This window comes from Chrysemys picta, chromosome 1, assembly GCF_011386835.1.
Source record: "Chrysemys picta bellii isolate R12L10 chromosome 1, ASM1138683v2, whole genome shotgun sequence".
NCBI classification, from domain to species: domain Eukaryota; kingdom Metazoa; phylum Chordata; order Testudines; family Emydidae; genus Chrysemys; species Chrysemys picta.
Window position 1 is genome coordinate 356,659,666 of NC_088791.1, and position 18,334 is coordinate 356,677,999.

Genomic DNA, 18,334 nt, shown 5'->3' on the forward strand with positions numbered 1-18,334 from the left:
CTAAAGATACATTTTTTGCACTCTCATCTAGATTTTTTTCCACCGAACTGCGGAGCTGTGAGCGACAAGCACGGCGAGCGATTTCACCAGGACATTGCAACAATGGAGAAACATTATCAGTGCAAATGAGCCCATCAGTGCTTGCAGACTATTGCTGGACAGTGACAAGAGATGCTCCATTTAATGAATACAAGAGACAAGCCAAGAAGCGCCGAGTAGACACTGAATAGGACTAAACTATGTACATAATAGTTTTTTGCCTTTTGTTTCATAATAAATTTTATTTATATAACCCTTTTGATGATTTTTAAAGTGTTACATAAACAGGACAGGTGAAATATTATCATGTAAAGCGACCATAAACACATGAAAAGACCTAGGTTTACCATTTATGATTAAAACTCTACTATCTACACAATATACATAGACATAAAATGTAAACACTTAAATATCTTAGAAACAGTAGCCAATCAGTTGTTTTAATTGTCATATTTGAATTCAGCGCATCAAAATACATAATAAATAGCACATTTTATCTCTGAAGCAGACGACTTCTCAAAAATTGTAGACCAGTGTAACCTGTCCGTTCATTCCCTTTCGGGCACCTGCCATTGGCCACTGTCAGAGGACAGGATACTGGGCTTGATGGTCTGACACAGTATGTCCATTCTTATGTTCTTATCTTCATGGCAAATCCCAAAGGAATTTAGCCTCCTTAGAAACCGAATGCTGCCCTGATCGATCTCTGGGGATGTGCTTAAGAGGGTCTCGCTACTTCCTTTCAGTTGTGTCGGAGAACTAGCCTGGCCGTGGGGGATTTGCACTGCGGCAGTTGTAGAGGCAAAACATAACAGTTTCTCACACCTGGTTGGTGAGCAGTAGCGAGTCTCGGGCTCCGGTCTTCAGACAGGAGCTGAGCAACTTCTATAGAACGAGCAGGCACCGGCCCTGGGTCGGGGCAGAGTAACAAAGATTCAGTCCCTCCGGCCCTCGGGCAGGAGCTGAGGAAAAATTTATATTCAGCAAGACCAGGCCCTGGGTCTCTGGAACTCAACCATCTCATGGTCACTGCTGTTCCAATCACATCATAGTTCCTTGACTGTGCCAGGACTTCCAATTCTTCCTGCTTGTTTCCCAAGCTTCTTGCGTTCTTGTACATGAACCTAAGATAACAAGCTGATTGCCCTGCTTTCTCAGTATGAATCAGGAGGGTTCCCAACTCATAACATCCTCCTTGTGTTTCCTCCTGGTATTCTACTTCCCCACTTACCTCTGGGCTTAGGTCCCCATCCCTCGGTGTACCTAGTTTAAAGCCCTCCTCACTAGGTTAGCAAGGGTGTCTGCAAAGATGCTCCTTCCTCTCTTCGTTAGTTGGAGCCCATCTCTTCCTAGCAATCCTTCGTCCCAGAACAACATCCCATGTGGAAGAATCCAAAGCCCTCTCTCTGACACCATCTGCATAAACACGCATTCACCTCCACAATTCAATGGTTTCTACCTGGGCCTTTTCCTTCAACAGGGAGGATGGATGAGAACACGACTTGTGAGTCAAAGTTTTTTATCCTTCTTCCCAGAGCCACGTAGTCTGCAGTGATCTGCTCAAGGTAATTCTTGGCAGTACTATTGGTGCCCACGTGGAGAAGTAGGAAATGATGTGCTGCAAGGTATCAAATCAATGCAGTGTGTGATTCTACGGCCCTGATTATTGCCTTTTGGTAGAAGTACACTGGGGATAATAAATAATAATTTTCATGTAATGCATGTAGAGGTTGTGGTTCAGAGTGAGGAAGTGACTCTACTCTCCCAGTAGGAAGGTCACCCAGAGAATCCATGGCAGAGCTTGCACTCTTTGCTCTGAGCTCACTGTTGATGCTTTATCTATAACTCATTCACGTGGGTCAAATCCTCAGCTGCTGTAAGTGGGTGCAGCCCCATGGAAATCAGGGGAAAATCCCTCACTAGAGAAATAAAGGGAGAGAGAACATCACACCTCTTTGCTGTTGCATGGAACATATGAGCCAGGTCTGAGAGACACAAATGGATTGGCAGCTAGGGAATCATGGGCGATGTTCCTGGCTCAAGACACTTCCCCTTCTGGTGCCTTAGTTTTCCCATCTGTAAAAGGGGGATACCTCCTGGAAGTAGTGAACAATAGTCTGTAAAGCATCTACCTGTGGTTTCCATGTGACACCGTGCCACAGCTCTGGAAGGGGAGTGGGCTCCAGTGTGGGGGGGGAGATAAATCTTGGGACTACATAAGAACATTGGCATGCCCATATTGGGTAAGACCAATGCTCCATCTAGCCCAGTATCCTCTTTGCCGAGAGTGGCCAATGCCATGTGCCTCAGAAGGACTGAACAGAAAATGGAAATCATCAAGTGGTTCATGTCGCCCACACCCAGATTCTGGCAAACAAAGGCTAGAGACATCATCTCTGCTCATCCTGGCGAATTAGCCATTGATTGACCTTATCTAGCTCTTATTAGAACCCTGTTACAGTCTTGGCCTTCACAAGACCAGCGTTGCTCAATTTGACTGTGAATAAATACTTTATTTTTTTTTCTTTCAAAGCTGCTGCCCACAGTTCTTCTGTTATGTAAAGGAGTAAACAACATTTCCTTATTCATTCCCCCCCCCAAATAATGCATGATTTACAGACCTCATATTCCACCTTCATCATCTCTCTTTCAAGATGAAACATTCCAGACTTTTTAATGTCTCCTCATATGGAAAATGTTCCATACCCCTTATCATTTTTGTTGCCTTTAGCTCTGTCTTTTACAATGCCCCAAAAGAGCGATGAGAGAGAGGAAGTGTTGTTCAGCCCTTCAAAACCAAAGAGACTGGATGAGTCAGGAGAAGCTGGGGCAGAAGAGAGGCAAAAGGGTGGCAGAGGGGACTCTTCACGGGCAGGACTATGGCTGTAGCAGAAAGACAGACTCCAGTTAAAGAAGAAGCCATGAGTTGCAGGAGGGACAAAGTATGCTCCAGGGACTTGTGGACAATGAAATGGAAAACATAATCCCAACTATACATATAAAATGAGGGGGTCTAAGCTATCTGTTCCACTCAAGAAAGAGAGCTTGACTTCATTGTGCATAGTTCTCTGAAAACATCCACCCCTTGTGCATCACAGAATCAGTTAGAAAGTGAAAGATAATAAGACTGAAAATATCATATTACCTCTTTATAAATGCATGCTAAGACCACACCTAAAATACTGCCTACAGATCTGGTCTTCCCATCTCAAAAAGATATATTAGAATTGAAAAAGTTATGGAAACAGGGAACAGGAATGGTTAGGGGTATGGAACAATTACCATATGAGGAGAGATTAATAAGAATGGGTCTTTTCAACTTGGGAAAGAGACGACTAAGGGGGCATATGAGAGATGTCTATAAAATCATGAATGGTGTGGAGAACATAAATAAGGAAATGTTATTTACTCTTTGTCATAACACAAAAACTAGGGGTCATCAATGAAATTAATTAACATGTCTCTATCTCAAGAAAGGGAAAGGGAGATGGAAGGAAGAAATCAGCCCCTAAATGGTGAGGGAGGGGAGGCAAAAAAAACACCCCATGAGGTTCATCTAAGAACATGGGAAAATAGACAGCCCCTGGTTGGCAGCAGTATGGAAGGTGGAGGGGACACAAGTGAGTAGGACTTCTCTGCCCCTCTCCCCCGATAGTTCCTGTCTCTGCTCTGTAGCTGCGGCTAGGGCTTGGGGCAGCCTGAACTGAGGGCTTCTTCTGCCCCTGCTGCCAGGGCAGCTTGAGCTCTTCCCCTTCCCCAGCGGCTCCTACTGGGGCTGGAGGCTTGAACTCCTGCCAGCTGTAGCTGAGGCAGCCTGGGCTCGGGGCTTCTGGCCCTTTCTCCTGAGCTGCTCCACACAAATCACATGATGATTCCCATGTTCTGTTCATTCCCTCTGAAGCACCTGGCACTCGGCACTCTCAGAAGACAGGCTACGGGGCGACATTGACCATTGGTTTTATCCAGTTTTGCCATTCTGATCTTCTTAGCTAGACCCCAGATGTTTCTGCTTCCTGCTTCCTTCTGTAACAAACTATACCCCACTCTCCTCCTAGAGCCAAGATAGATCCCAGAAGTCCTGATGGGGTCTCTCTCTCCACAGAGTTAGTAACAATGTAAGAATAAACATTACAATTTTAACATTTACCAGTGTCCCTTAAGTGACTTGCCATAAGATGTGAGAACATACTGGTTTTAGAGATGACTGGATCGCAGATGACAAGGGGAGGGGAAGACAGGAGCAAGTGAGAGGGGCAGCACCTTGGGGAGAAGACACACAGCAGGGTTGAGGTTTGACAGAAGAGGTGAGGCAAGATTACAATTTTAGGGATCCAGCTATCAGCAATTAGAAAGGTCACAACCCAGTGTAGTGTACATACACTGACTCCCCAGTTCAACACATTGACACAGCACATTAAGGACAGGAAAGCTTTTAATCTCACCGTGCCTGTCCAGGAAGTGATTCAGGGAAGAGGCCCCAGCACCATGCACCAGCCAGCTCTGCACAGAGCTCAATCTGAGAGCCAGAGCACAAGGAGGAAACATTTAGGTCTCTCTATGAGTAAGGAGCTGGAGCAGCCTGCCCCGGATCTGTCTGGTCCTCACCCCGTAAATGATGGGGTGTAGCACAGGGGGCACCAGCGAGTACACACTGGCAATGAGAACGAGGAAGTGCAGTGGTACATTTTGGCCAAACCGGTACATGAGAGAGGAGAAAAAATCTGGAACGTACAAAGCTAAGATGGCACAAACATGAGAGATGCAGGTCCCAAAAGTTTTGAGCCGGGCATCCTTTGTGGGGAGGCGGAAGATGGCCCGGAGGATCTGAGTATAGGACACGACGATAAAAAACACATCCATTCCGATCACAGAGAGAAGATCAAACAGGCCATAGTAACTACTGATGCTGATGTCAGCGCAGGCCAGCTTCACCACAGCTATATGCCCACAACAGAAGTGGGGGATGATGTTGGTTCTGCAATATGGCCACTGCCTCGCCAGGAAGGGATAGGGTAATGTGACTATGACACTACGCAGCACCACGGCCAGGCCTATCTTGGCCACAACAGAGTTTGTCAGGATTGTGGAATATCTCAGAGGATTGCAGATGGCCATGTAGCGATCAAAAGCCATGGCCACGAGGATTCCAGACTCCATCCCTGAGAAGGAGTGAATGAAGTACATCTGGGTGAGGCAGGCACTGAAACTGATCTCCCTGGAATTGAACCAGAAGATGCTCAGCATTTTGGGAAGGGTGGATGTGGACATGACCAGGTCGCTGATGGCCAGCATGCAGAGGAAATAGAACATAGGCCCATGGAGGCTTGGCTCCCTCTTCACGATGAACAGGATGGTGAAGTTCCCCAACAAGGCTATGGTGTACATAGCACAGAAGGGAATGGAGATCCAGATATGGGCTGCCTCCAGGCCAGGAATGCCAAGTAGGATGAAGGTGGAGGGATTGGTGAAGTCGGTTGTGTTCGAATCCGACATGGAGTAGGGGAGAAAGAGTCCAACTCTGACTCATAAGGGTGTCTCCTGCATTTAGTATATGCTCCCCTGACTTTCTCTGTTTTCCCAGAATCTCGGGTGATGGTCGCAGTAGAAATGCCTGAATGGAGAGACAACGTTAATATGAGACCCTGCATTCAGTAGTGGAGGCTGTTCTCATAGGAGAAGCAGATTGTGCTGAGAGAAACATTCCAACTAGAACATAACTCAGGGAAAAGACCTGGGTGCCATTGATAGGAGCTCATGATAAACACTTGCTTATTCGCAGCAGTGGACAAAACAAAACAATGTTCAGATCACTAAGATATGGGATGGAGAATAACAGGTTCATGGTACGTGTTCAGTTTGGGTCAACCAATCTCTATTAAGGGTATAGTATGTGTAAAAGGAATTTCCAAGGCAGGCTTTGAGAATGGGGGAGCACAAGTGACAAAGATGAAAGCATATGATATAGGAGATAAAATAAAAAAGGAAACTGATTTACATTCAAATGGACAGTTCTGAAGCATTACTATAGATAGACACTAAGGCTTGGTCTACACTACCCCCCTAATTCGAACTAAGGTACGCAACTTCAGCTACGTGAATAACGTAGCTGAAGTTCGAAGTACCTTAGTTCGAATTAGTTCGAACTTACCTTGGTCCACACTCGGCAGGCAGGCTCCCCCGTCGACTCCGCGGTACTCCTCTCGGCGAGCTGGAGTACCGCAGTCGACGGCGAGCACTTCCGGGTTCGACTTATCACGTCCAGACTAGACGCGATAAGTCGAACCCAGAAGTTCGATTTCCAGCCGTCGAACTACCGGGTAAGTGTAGCCAAGGCCTTAGTGGTCCAAGAGGACTATTTCCCCAAAACTGAGGAAAATTATCAGCAGAACTGATTGGGAGGAAAAATGTAGACAGAAAAATATGAATGCATACTGGTAATTCTTTGATAACAGTTTATTAGATAGCAGAAAACTGATGATTCCACAGTTAACAAAGTAAACAGCTTTGGGTAAAAACCCAGATCAGTAGCAAAGTGAAGGCAGCAAATGTCGGGGGGAGGGGGAGAAGCAATATGTAACAAAGAGGAAAAAGGGAAAATAGATAGCCAAGAACAGAAATTGGAAATTAAGAAAATTCATAAGGGACGTTAAGATGTCAGGGAAAACTCACAAAAAGGAGTTTATTATGTATATTAACATCAAGAGAAATCCTGGAAAAGTTTTATGGCAATTCCTGTGTGAAATGTAAAGTATTAAAAAATAAAGTGAAAGTTTTTGTTTGTTTGTTTGTTTTTGTTTTTATAATAGAATTGACTAGGTTAAGAAACAATGGAAAAGCTGGTATGGGATTAGATAAAAAAAAAGTCTAGAAATGTAAATAATGCCAGTCACCAACATGGTTTATGCAAAACAGATCTTGTCAAATAAACCTGATTTCATCCTTTTATGAGAGTACACATTGGTTGATCAAGGGTACACATTTGGTGGATCAAGGGTACCACGCAGATGCAACGAACCTTGATTTCTCAGAGGCATTTGATTTAGTAGTGGAAAATACTGAGTTGGTGAGTTGGAGCAGGGGAAGGATTTTACCTTTGCACATAGGATTGGTGAAATAAACTGCATCCAGTTCGGGGATCCACATTTGAAAAAAGATGTTGAAAACTTGGAGAGGGTGCAGGAACGAGCCACAAAAATTCTTGGAGGATAGAGAAAAAGCCGGACTGTTAGACTTGAAGGTACAGAGCCCTTAAATTATCAAAAATATGATCAAGTGGAGACTTTCATATGGAGAAAATCATGTAATCTACCAGGCAAAGGCTGAGCGAGTCCAAAGGGCTGGAAGCTGAAGCCAGGTAAATTCCAGCTTGAAATTAGGGCCAAATATTTAGCACTGATGGTGATTAACCATTGGGACACACTGAAAAGGGAAATGTTGGATTCTCTAATTCCCCCTGTTGGCAGATCCAGACTGGATGTTTTTCTGGAAGATCTGCTTGAAGGGTTGTTTACACTTAAAATGCTACAGCGGTGCTGCCGTAGCACTTTACTATAGACACTACTTACACAGATGGAAGGGTTCTCCCCTCAGCACAGGTAATCCCCGAGATGTGGTAGCTAGTTCTATGGAAGAATTCATCTCATACTGTCTACACCAGGGCACAGATTATCCAACAAGTTCTTGGAATGTCTTGGAGACAATTTTTTGGTCCAGGAGCTGGGGAAAGGTACTAGGAGAGAGGATGTTCTAGATTTTATTTTGACATATAAGGAGGAACTAGTTGAGAATTTGAAAGTGGAAGGCAGCTTGGGGGAAAGTGATCATGAAATGACAGAGTTCATGATTTTAAGGAATGGTAGGAGGGAGAACAGCAAAATAAAGACAATGGATTTCAAGAAGGCAGACTTGGACAAACTCAGAGAGTCGGTAGGTAAGATCTCATGGGAAGCAAGTCTAAGAGGAAAAACAATAGAAGACAGCTGGTAGTTTTTTAGAGAGACATAATTAAGGGCACCAAAGCAAACTATCCCACTGCAGAAAAGATAGGATGTATGGCAAGAGACCACAATGGCTTAACCAGGAGATCCTGAATGATCTAAAAAACAAAAAACGATCCTACAAAAAGTGGAAAAAAGGTCAAATTACTAAGGAGGAATATAAAAAAATACACCTGTACCCCTATATAACGCAACCCTATATAACACGAATTCGGTTATAATGTGGTAAAGCAGTGCTCTGGGAGGGGGGGGGGGGGGGGTTGCACACTCCGGTGGATCAAAGCAAGTTCGATATAACACAGTTTCACCTATAACGCGGTAAGATTTTTTGGCTTCCAAGGAGAGCGTTATATCGGGGTAGAGTGTAATACATATATATAGGGGCAAAATTAAAAAGGCCAAGGAATAAAATGAGATCAAAATAGCTAGAGACATAAAAGGTAGCAAGAAAATATTCTACAAATATATTAGAAGCAAGAGGAAGACCAAGGACAGAGTAGGCCCGTTACTCAATGAGGGGGGAAAGACAATAACAGAAAATGTGGAAATGGCAGAGGTGCTTAATGACTTTTTTGTTTCAGTTTTCACCGAGAAAGTTGTTGGTGTTTAGACTTCTAGCATAGAGAATGAAGGTGAAAGCGGGATAGGTTCAGATGCTAAAATAGGGAAAGAACAAGTTAAAAGTTACTTTGACAAGTTAGTTGTCTTCAAGTCACCAGGGCCTGACAAAAGGTATCTTAGTATACTCTGAAGGAACTGACTGAGGAGATATCTGAGCCATTAGCTATTATCTTTGACAAGTGATGGGAGTCAGGGAAGATTCCGGCAAACTGGAAAGGGCACATATAGTGCCTATCTATAAAAAGGGAAATAAGGGAAACCCAGGCAATTACAGACCAGTCAGCTTAACTTCTGTACTAGGTAAGATAATGGATCATATAATTAAAGAATCAATTTGCAAGATAATACGGTGATAAGTGACAGTCGTCAAACCAACCTGATAGCTTTCTTTGACAAGGTAACAAGCCCTGTGGATGGGGGGAGAAGTAGATGTGGTATATCTAGACATTAGTAGAACTTTTGATACAGTCTCGCATGACCTTCTCATTAAGAAACTAGGGGAAAACAACCTAGATGGAGGTACTATAAGGTGGATGCATAACTGGTTGAAAAACAATCCCAGAGAGTAGTAATGAATGGTTTACAGTGATGCTGTAAGGGCATAACAAGTGGGGTTCTGCAGGGATCAGTCTGGGTCCGGTTCTTTTCAATGTCTTCGTCAACAATTTAGATCATGGCACAGAGAGTACACTTATTAAGTTTGCAGATGAATCAAGCTCGGAGTGGTTCCAAGTCTTTGAAGAATCGGATAAACATGCAAAATGATCTGGAAAAACTGGAGAAAAGGATGATTGGGGTCTTGAAAACATGACCTATGAGGAAAGACTGAAAGAGCCTGGTTTGTTCAGTCTGAATAAGAGAAGACGGAGGGGGGACATGATAAAAGTTTTCAAATACCTAGAAGCTTGTTACAAGGAGGCAGAAAAAGTGTTCTCTTTAACCTTTGAAGAGAAGAGAAGAGGCAATGGACTTAAATTGCAGTAAGGGCAGTTTAGATTGGACATTAGGAAAAATGTTTCAAAAAATGCAAATGCAATGTTTGGTTATATTATCTGAAGTATAACATGCAAGTCATGGTACGTGATAGCATTCCTCAACTTCCTTGTGAACTAGGTCTCAACTGGAGACTAAGACAAAACAAATCCTGCATCTTTTCAGGGGCATAGACTAGCTATCCTTTGCGTTCTCTTATAACTCTCTGGCTCTATCATTCTATGATGTAAAATCCTAAGTGTAGACCAGGTCTTAGTCACACACAAGTTTTTCGGTTCAATCCAGAGGTAACAGAGTGAAATTTAATGGGCCTGTTTTTTACAGGAGGTCAGACTGGATGATCAAATTTAAAGTCTGAACATATAAGATTAAGAAAAGGTAATTGCTAACATAATTCCTATTGGCCTGTAGATCTCCTTGCTGCTAGGAGAAAATATGTGTTACCCATGTTGAAAAATTCTCATTATCGTTCTAGCGAGGAGCCCTAGCACCTCCAAGCTTTCCAGCAGATAAAAGTCAGATAACAGACCCTGTCCCTCTGCCCTGAAATGCAAGAGGAGGGGGTGACGGTGTCTGTGCATTAACAGACAGTTGGCTCCTGACATCTGTACTCAGTTCTTCCTCCAAGGGAGTTTTGCCTCACTGGGACCTGAGCAAAGTATAGGTGGTGGTCTCAGAATTTGGCCTTGTATTGCACATCTACTAACACCTTTCATCCTGAAGGATTCACTGTGCCACTGAAATGCACCACCTTGAGGCTGGAGTCCATCAGGTGGGATGCACAGGGGTGCACATAAAAGAGTGACATTTTGGTCAGTTATTCTTTAGCAAACTCATCACTTATTGCAAGGGCCCTGGGATTATTCCTGATTTTGCAGAGCAGAAAGGACCACAGACTTACTCTCTATCCCACCACAGCAACATTGCACAGTGTTTGTCGATCAGGTGAACTCCTCAGCAAGAGATGGGTACCTATGAATTCTGAGAAAGATGTGTCCTCCCTGGCAAGCTGCAGCAGCATCCCACCCTGAGAGACAACATGGGGATGTGCAACATTTATAATATAGCTCTGTGTAATCACAGTGGGGTTTGCTCAGCCTCTAGAGAAGAAGGGAGACTCTGAATGTAAATAGGTTGTAGACAAGCATGTCTTCGCTTCTGTGCTAATTATCCAGCTTTAGAAGTAAACAGTGATTAAGGGACCTTCCCAAAGGGAGATGAGAACTCTTGGGCTCTGTGCTCAGTCAGAGAGGAATTGGCTGCTCTGCACGTTTGTGTGCATATATTTAAAAATTATAGTTGATGAGTAAGAAAACTAGGGATAATGCCTAACTCTCCAGAGGATCTGATATCCTGTAAATTCTCAGGATAGATGGGTAGATAGTAGACAGAGAGTTCTGCAGAAATTTGACTAAAAGAAGACACAAGCAGTTAGAGCAAACACATAGGGCTGTCGCTAATGGATCAGAGATCAGTACTTCTCATCAGTAACTATCATTATACTGTGTAGCACCTTTCATTCATGGATCTTCAAAACATCTAGAAAAGGAAAGTCATCATGAAACATCCCCACTTCAATGATTGGTAAACTCATGCATGGCGAGACAAGACTTTTCCAAGGTTACATAGAGACGGACAGACAGAACCCAAATTTCCTGACTTCCCTTCCATAACCACAGTCTCTGTCAGTCAGTGACCACATGAAAATGGGGAAATGGACTCACAGTCTTTCAGGGCCTGTTCACTGGAGGGAGGGAACATGTAATAACATAAGAACATAAGAACGGCCGTACTGGGTCAGACCTAAGGTCCATCTAGCCCAGTATCCTGTCTACCAACAGTGGCCGATGCCACCGGCCCCAGAGGGAGTGAACCTAACAGGTAATGATCAAGTGATCTCTCTCCTGTCATCCATCTGCACCCTCTGACAGACAGAGTCTAGGGACACCATTCCTTACCCATCCCGGCTAATAGCCATTAATGAACTTAACCTCCATGAATTTATCCAGTTCTCTTTTAAACGCTGTTATAGTCCTAGCCTTCACAACCTCCTCAGGCAAGGAGTTCCACAAGTTGATTGTGCACTGTGTGAAGAAGAACTTCCTTTTATTTGTTTTAAACCTGCTGCCCATTAATTTCATTTGGTGGCCCCTAGTTCTTGTATTATGGGAATAAGTAAATAACTTTTCCTTATCTATGTTCTCCACATCACTCATGATTTTATATACCTCTATCATATCCCCCCTTAGTCTCCCTTTTCCAAGCTGAAAACTCCTAGCCTCTTTAATCTCTCCTCATATAGGACCCCCTTTTAATAATTCCTAATATTCTGATTGCTTTTTTGACTGCCTCTGCACACTGCGTGGAAGTCTTCGGAGAACTATCCACGATGACTCCAAGATCTTTTTCCTGATTTGTTGTAGCTAAATTAGTCCCCATCATATTGTATGTATACTTGGGGTTATTTTTCCCAAAATGCATTACTTTACATTTAGCCACATTAAATTTCATTTGCCACTTTGTTGCCCTATCACTTAGTTTCATGAGATGTTTTTGAAATTCTTCACAATCTGCTTCAGTGTTAACTATCTTGAGCAGTTTAGGATCATCTACAAATTTTGCCACCTCACTTTTTACCCCTCTCTCCAGATGGTTTATGAATAAGTTGAATGGGATTGGTCCTGGAAAGACCCTTGGGGAACACCACTAGTTACCCCTCTCCATTCTGAGAATTTACCATTTATTCCTACCCTTTGTTCTCTGTCTTTTAACCAGTTCTCAATCCATGAAAGGACCTTCCCTTTTATCCCATGACAACTTAATTTACGTAAGAGCCTTTGGTGAGGGTCCTTGTCAAAGGCTTTCTGGAAATCTAAGTACACTATGTCCACTGGATCCCCCTTGTCCACATGCTTGTTGACCCCTTCAAAGAACTCTAATAGATTAAAGGGGTAGCCGTGTTAGTCTGGATCTGTAAAAGCAGCAAAGAGTCCTGTGTCACCTTAGAGACTAACAGACGTGAGCTTTTGTGGGTGAATACCTACTTCTTTGGATGCTGCCTCTAATAGATTAGTAAGCCATGATTTCCCTTTACAGAAATCATGTTGACTTTTGCTCAACAATTTATGTTCTTCTATGTGTCTGACAATTTTATTCTTTACTATTGTTTCAACTAATTTGCCCGGTACGGACGTTAGACTTACCAGTCTGTAATTGCTGGGATCACCTGTAGATCCCTTTTTAAATATTATCGTTACATTAGCTACCTTCCAGTCATTGGGTTCAGAAGCCGATTTAAAGGATAGGTTACAAACCCTAGTTAATAGTTCCGCAACTTCTCATTTGAGTTATTTCAGAACTCTTGGGTGAATGCCATCTGGTCCCGGTGACTTGTTAATGTTAAGTTTATCAATTAATTCCAAAACCTCCTCTAGTGACACTTCAATCTGGGACAGTTCCTCAGATTTGTTACATACAAAAGCCGGCTCAGGTTTGGGAATCTCCCTAACATCCTCAGCTGTGAAGAGTGAAGCAAAGTTTCCATTTAGTTTCTCCGCATTGACTTTATCGTCTTTAAGCGCTTCTTTTGTATCTCAATCATCCAGGGGCCCCACTGGTTGTTTAGCAGGCTTCCTGCTTCTGATGTACTTAAAAGACATTTTGTTATTACCTGTGGAGTTTTTGGCTAGCCATTCTTCAAACTCCTCTTACTGCTTCTTTTACGTGGTTGTTAAGCCACGGTGGCTCTTTTTTAGTTCTTTTACTGTGTTTCTTACTTTGGGGTATACATTTAAGTTGGGCCTCTATTATGGTGTCTTTGAAAAGTGTCCATGCAGCTTGCAGGGATTTCACTCTAGTCACTGTACCTTTTAATTTCTGCTTAACTAACCTCCTCATTTTTGCACAGGTCCCCCTTTTGAAATTAAATGCCACAGTGTTGGGCTGTTGAAATGTTCTTCCCACCACAGGGATGTTGAAAACTATTGTATTATGGTCACTATTTCCAAGTGGTCCTGTTACAGTTACCTCTTGGTCCAGCTCCTGCGCTTCACTCAGGACTAAATCTAGAGTTACCTCTCCCCTTGTGGGTTCCCGTCCCAGCTGCTCCATGAAGCAGTCATTTAAAGTATTGAGAAATTTTATCTCTGCATTTCGTCCTGAAGTGAAGTGTCCCCAGTCAATATGGGGATAATTGAAATCCCCCACTATTATTGAGTTCTTAATTTTGATAGCCTCTCTAATTTCCCTTAGCATTTCATCGTCACTATCAGTGTCCTGATCAGGTGGTCGATAATAGATCCCTAATGTTATATTCTTATTAGAGCATGAAATTACTATCCATAGAGATTCTATGGAACATGTGGATTAATTTAAGATTTTTGCTTCATTTGATTCTACATTTTCTTTCCCATATAGTGCCACTCCCTCCTCCCCTGCACGACCTGTTCTGTCCTTCTGATATATTTTGCATCCCGGAATGATTGTGTCCCATTGATTGTCCTCAGTCCACCAGGTTTCTGTCATGCCTATTGTTGTCAGATGCTACCGGTGTGGTGCTCTGCTTTCTCCTATGTTGATATCACTCGGCTGCGTGCGTGTGTTCCCTCTGTGTGCTGCCCTAGCTCTGCAGATAGCTGACACAGCAAACCCGACGAGAACCCCCAATAACCACAGAGTCTAGTAAGATGCAAAGTCACATCAACTAGGTTTATTGCGACCTCGGACACAATTGCAGTTCCCCGTAGATTACTTAGTCTACTGGGCATACTACTAGTAGATGCCTCTTGGCAATGGACCCGGCTCAGTCAGTGGTGGGACTTTCCACTGCCCCCTCGTCCGGACAAAGACACCACCCCAGAGATGCATTCTTATACACAGGTACAAACAAGTTACACATCACTCCTGACGTATTGAGGTGCAACCCCTCTATGCAGCAAGGTACAACCCCTCTACGTAGTAAGGTGCCGCCTCTCACCTTGTACATGTTGGTTCAATCAAAACAACTCTATCCATCATTTTACCCTTTTGCCCCTGTCATTGGGATGGGTCGGCCTTTTCCATGTTATCTGTGGAATGTTCCGGTATAGTGTATCTTGGTACCATGTTTATACTGTAACTATGCTAAATGAATATATATTTATGCAACATTAGCCCTTTCCTTGCCAGCTTCTGTGAGCAGGGCCTGCCTCTGGCTCACAGCTTAGCTTTGCTTTATGTTAGCAAAGTCTTGACCATTACTTTAGTTCAGGCCTTAGGCCTCATACCTGGCCTCTGATACCAAGGTTTATATCTCAGGGCCTCCTCTTACTACATTCCCCCACTTTTTGTCTTTTTACGGGGAGGATGTTTACCCCTCATCCTGGAAAAGCATAATGCATGGACTAAAGATAACCCAGTGGGCTAAACACTGTTATGCGGTTACCTTCTTTTACTATCCATACACTCATGCCCCATCCGTCTGTTTAGTCTGCACATTCCCTCGTACGACTGGCAGACAGATTTTATTATTCAATTATTTTTTAGTCCCTTATGGTGGACCTGGGAATGTTAGGCCCGGGACCATGACTGAGGACTGTAGTATTATGATTGAGCCTTAGAGGCACTCCCAAATAATTAATATATATGAATTATATGGATATGGCATATATATTTTGAGTGTGTATGGGCATATATGTATACTATGTATGTGTACATATGATACCACCTTATATCCAAGCATAACCATGTTTTTCCAGTCCAGTGTTGTACTCCGGCCCTTTTACTTTGGTGACACAGATAGAAACACACTCCTATTAGGGCAATTCTAGTTATTACCTATCTTATCATTAGTAGTAGGCTGAGTGTTTTGAAATATTGGGATAGGGATTGTGATATTGTGTCCCACAGTGCTATGTATATGAAAAGTAAAACAGAAATTTCACTACCACTGAGGCCTTTATATATAAATATATTGTATTTAGTTACTACACAGTACTGTCCATTCATGTTATAGGTTACCCTTATGGCTGGTTGTCACCCTCTGGTTAGCTTCACTGGGCAGGAAATAGAAGTGGCTAGCTTTTCTGTTCCATTGGTTGCATGGCTCTGTGATACACCAGTAGTTGATGCAGATTCAGTTGTTTCTTATGGAGGCTGTCTTCCAGATAACCTGCTGAATGGACAGTAACTAATTTATCAAATATTGCTGTGTCAGGATTTAGTATTGGTACCCAGACACTGAACAAGATTGTTTTGAATAACGTGTGCCTTAGTTAGGATGCAGTGTCACTGACCCAAATTATGACTGGTATTAACAGGCAATTTGTTTACCCAATTTGTAGTTACTATGTAACTTTTTGTTTGTTTACCACTTTGTTTTTTCTTTGCCTTCACGTTGTTTGCTGCCATTTGTTTATTACTTTTTACCTGGGTGTTGGTTAAACAGTTTAGCAAGGTTATGCACATTGTAAATGTTGTACAGCAATAATACAATACAGCAATAAGACAACAGTACAACAATAATATAGTAGTACAGCAATAATGCAGTTGTTTTTACATAGTAACCAAGTTGAAGTTAAATGACGGCTTATCCTGGTCCAGCTAGTGTTTTTTAGCTGATTGTTAACTTAATTGTCCATATATGGTAGGTAGAGGTGTATTTAACCAGTCTCTTATTTATAAAGCACTTCATTTTTCTTTTCTTGATGCTTGGGGTTTTTTTCTCTATATACTGATATTTTCTGATGTCTTCAGGGTGTGATCTTTTCTGGTGTCTTTGGTCTGTGGGCTGCAACTTAAACAGCTAGTTAGTTAACATAATAAAGGGTTTTTGTTTGTTTGTTTTTGTTTTCAGTAACCCAAACTTAATACACAGTTTAACTTAGTTTGTTTACAATGTAATTAGAACAATGTAATAGGGACCAAGCCTTTTATAACACAAGCTATACTTTTGCAATTGTTGTATAAACATTCATTTTCATTTGAAGTGCATTACTAATATTTTTATACGAAATGTAATGCTTAACGGCTAAAATAAATGCTCACAATCTTCCATGAGAAGCTGTATTGCTTTCCCTTGGTGAACAATTTGTTTCAGCAAAAGAGTTAACAGAATTTTTACCAAGCGTTTTAGAGTTAATTTGCTTGTGATACCAATTTCAGTCTTGTTAACTGTTTAGAAGCACAACTTTAACAACCACTGCTTCCCATTAACATAACATAACAAAAGAAAAGCATAAAAAATTAAACCAACTATAAAATTTAACCAAAATAAATTTCAAATACAGTATTTTGAGGGTATTTGAGGGTATACTTTCATGATGCTTTGTTATGTTTGGGAGCCAAAGGTGGAAACCTGTTCAAATTGTTTGGTTAGCTTTCTGCATAAATTGTTATTTTAAAACATTTTGGTTATGATATCCGTATAACTATATTTAAAAGTGCAAACAAGTTTATAAAAAGCCCAAACAAGAAATTAACATTTTATTAATATTATCTTTAGCTTAATGTTGAGGTTTCCCCTTACATTTTTTCTTTGAATAACAAATAAAAAAAATCTTAAAAAACAAAACAAAACTGTGATTGATAAGAGAATTATTTTTGTATGCAATTGAATTATTTGTTGAGGCAAAAATATATGTACATATATTTGTAACTGAAACCTTTTTGAACTTTGCACAAAAAATTGGTGCTAATAATACTATGATTATACCCTAACCATGATTTTAAAATAGTGTGGTACCACATATACATAAATTTTAAAAGGGTATAAAATTGACTTTTGTTGCAACAAAATAAAAATAATAAAAAATAGTCACGTGACACACACAACATACAACACAAGATAACACACATGACATACAGGACAAACTTACAATTAAAAACAAATGGTGCCAGAATTCTATTAATAACTATACAAAATAAGGCAAACAAAAAAAATAAAAAGGGTTAAACATTTGAATAAACAAATTATTTCCTTATTTAAAATTTGTAACATAAATTGGTAAAAAATATATTACTATTTGCCAAATGCATTGTATTAATTTGGTAACAAGGAATTTTGCATTACTTTATATTTAACATTATTTTAAACCTCTGCTGTATGGAAATAAGAAAAGCCCATGTTTCAAATATTAGTGACTGGCTAGGATTAGAAGCAGAGAGTGCATTTCTGTTGCTTGGCAACCATATCTTCAAGAATGCATCAGCCCGAGCAGATTTCCCTTTTACGTTTCAAACAACATCCTGTATTAAGTAAAACAGTATAAAACAGACTTATTATTACAGAAAGATCGATTGTTTACGTGATTATAAGTAATAGTGTAAAGAACAAAGTTGAAATCTGAGAAATAAACAACATCACAATCTAAGTTCCATACACTAGACAGGTTTTGAATCAAACAGTGTGTCACCCTGATGGGACAAACGATCCACCAATCTTCCATACACAGGGTAGAAATCCCGTCATCCTGGGACCACAGCCCCAGTTCAGTCCCAGGTTCTAACGTCTTTCGTGTTGAGTTGTGGGGGAGTGAGGCCAAGTGATGATGTCGCTTCCACATGTTATAGCTTCTGCCATGTAGAGGGAGCTTCATTTTTCCAAGCAAAGGCCCCCAGCACAGTTAGTGGAAAAGTACAGGCACAAGATGGAGTTCAGTGTCCCAGGAGCTGGTCACATGCCCTTGGCTGCTTTCAGAACTTTAGGT

The 18,334-nt window shown here is 41.7% G+C and overlaps 1 pseudogene; it reads right to left on the minus strand.

Annotated features, from left to right (window-relative positions):
* Positions 1-4,584: 4,584 nt before the first annotated feature.
* Positions 4,585-5,583, minus strand: LOC135972542 (olfactory receptor 52E4-like; annotated as a pseudogene).
* Between the last annotated feature and the right edge of the window lie 12,751 nt (positions 5,584-18,334).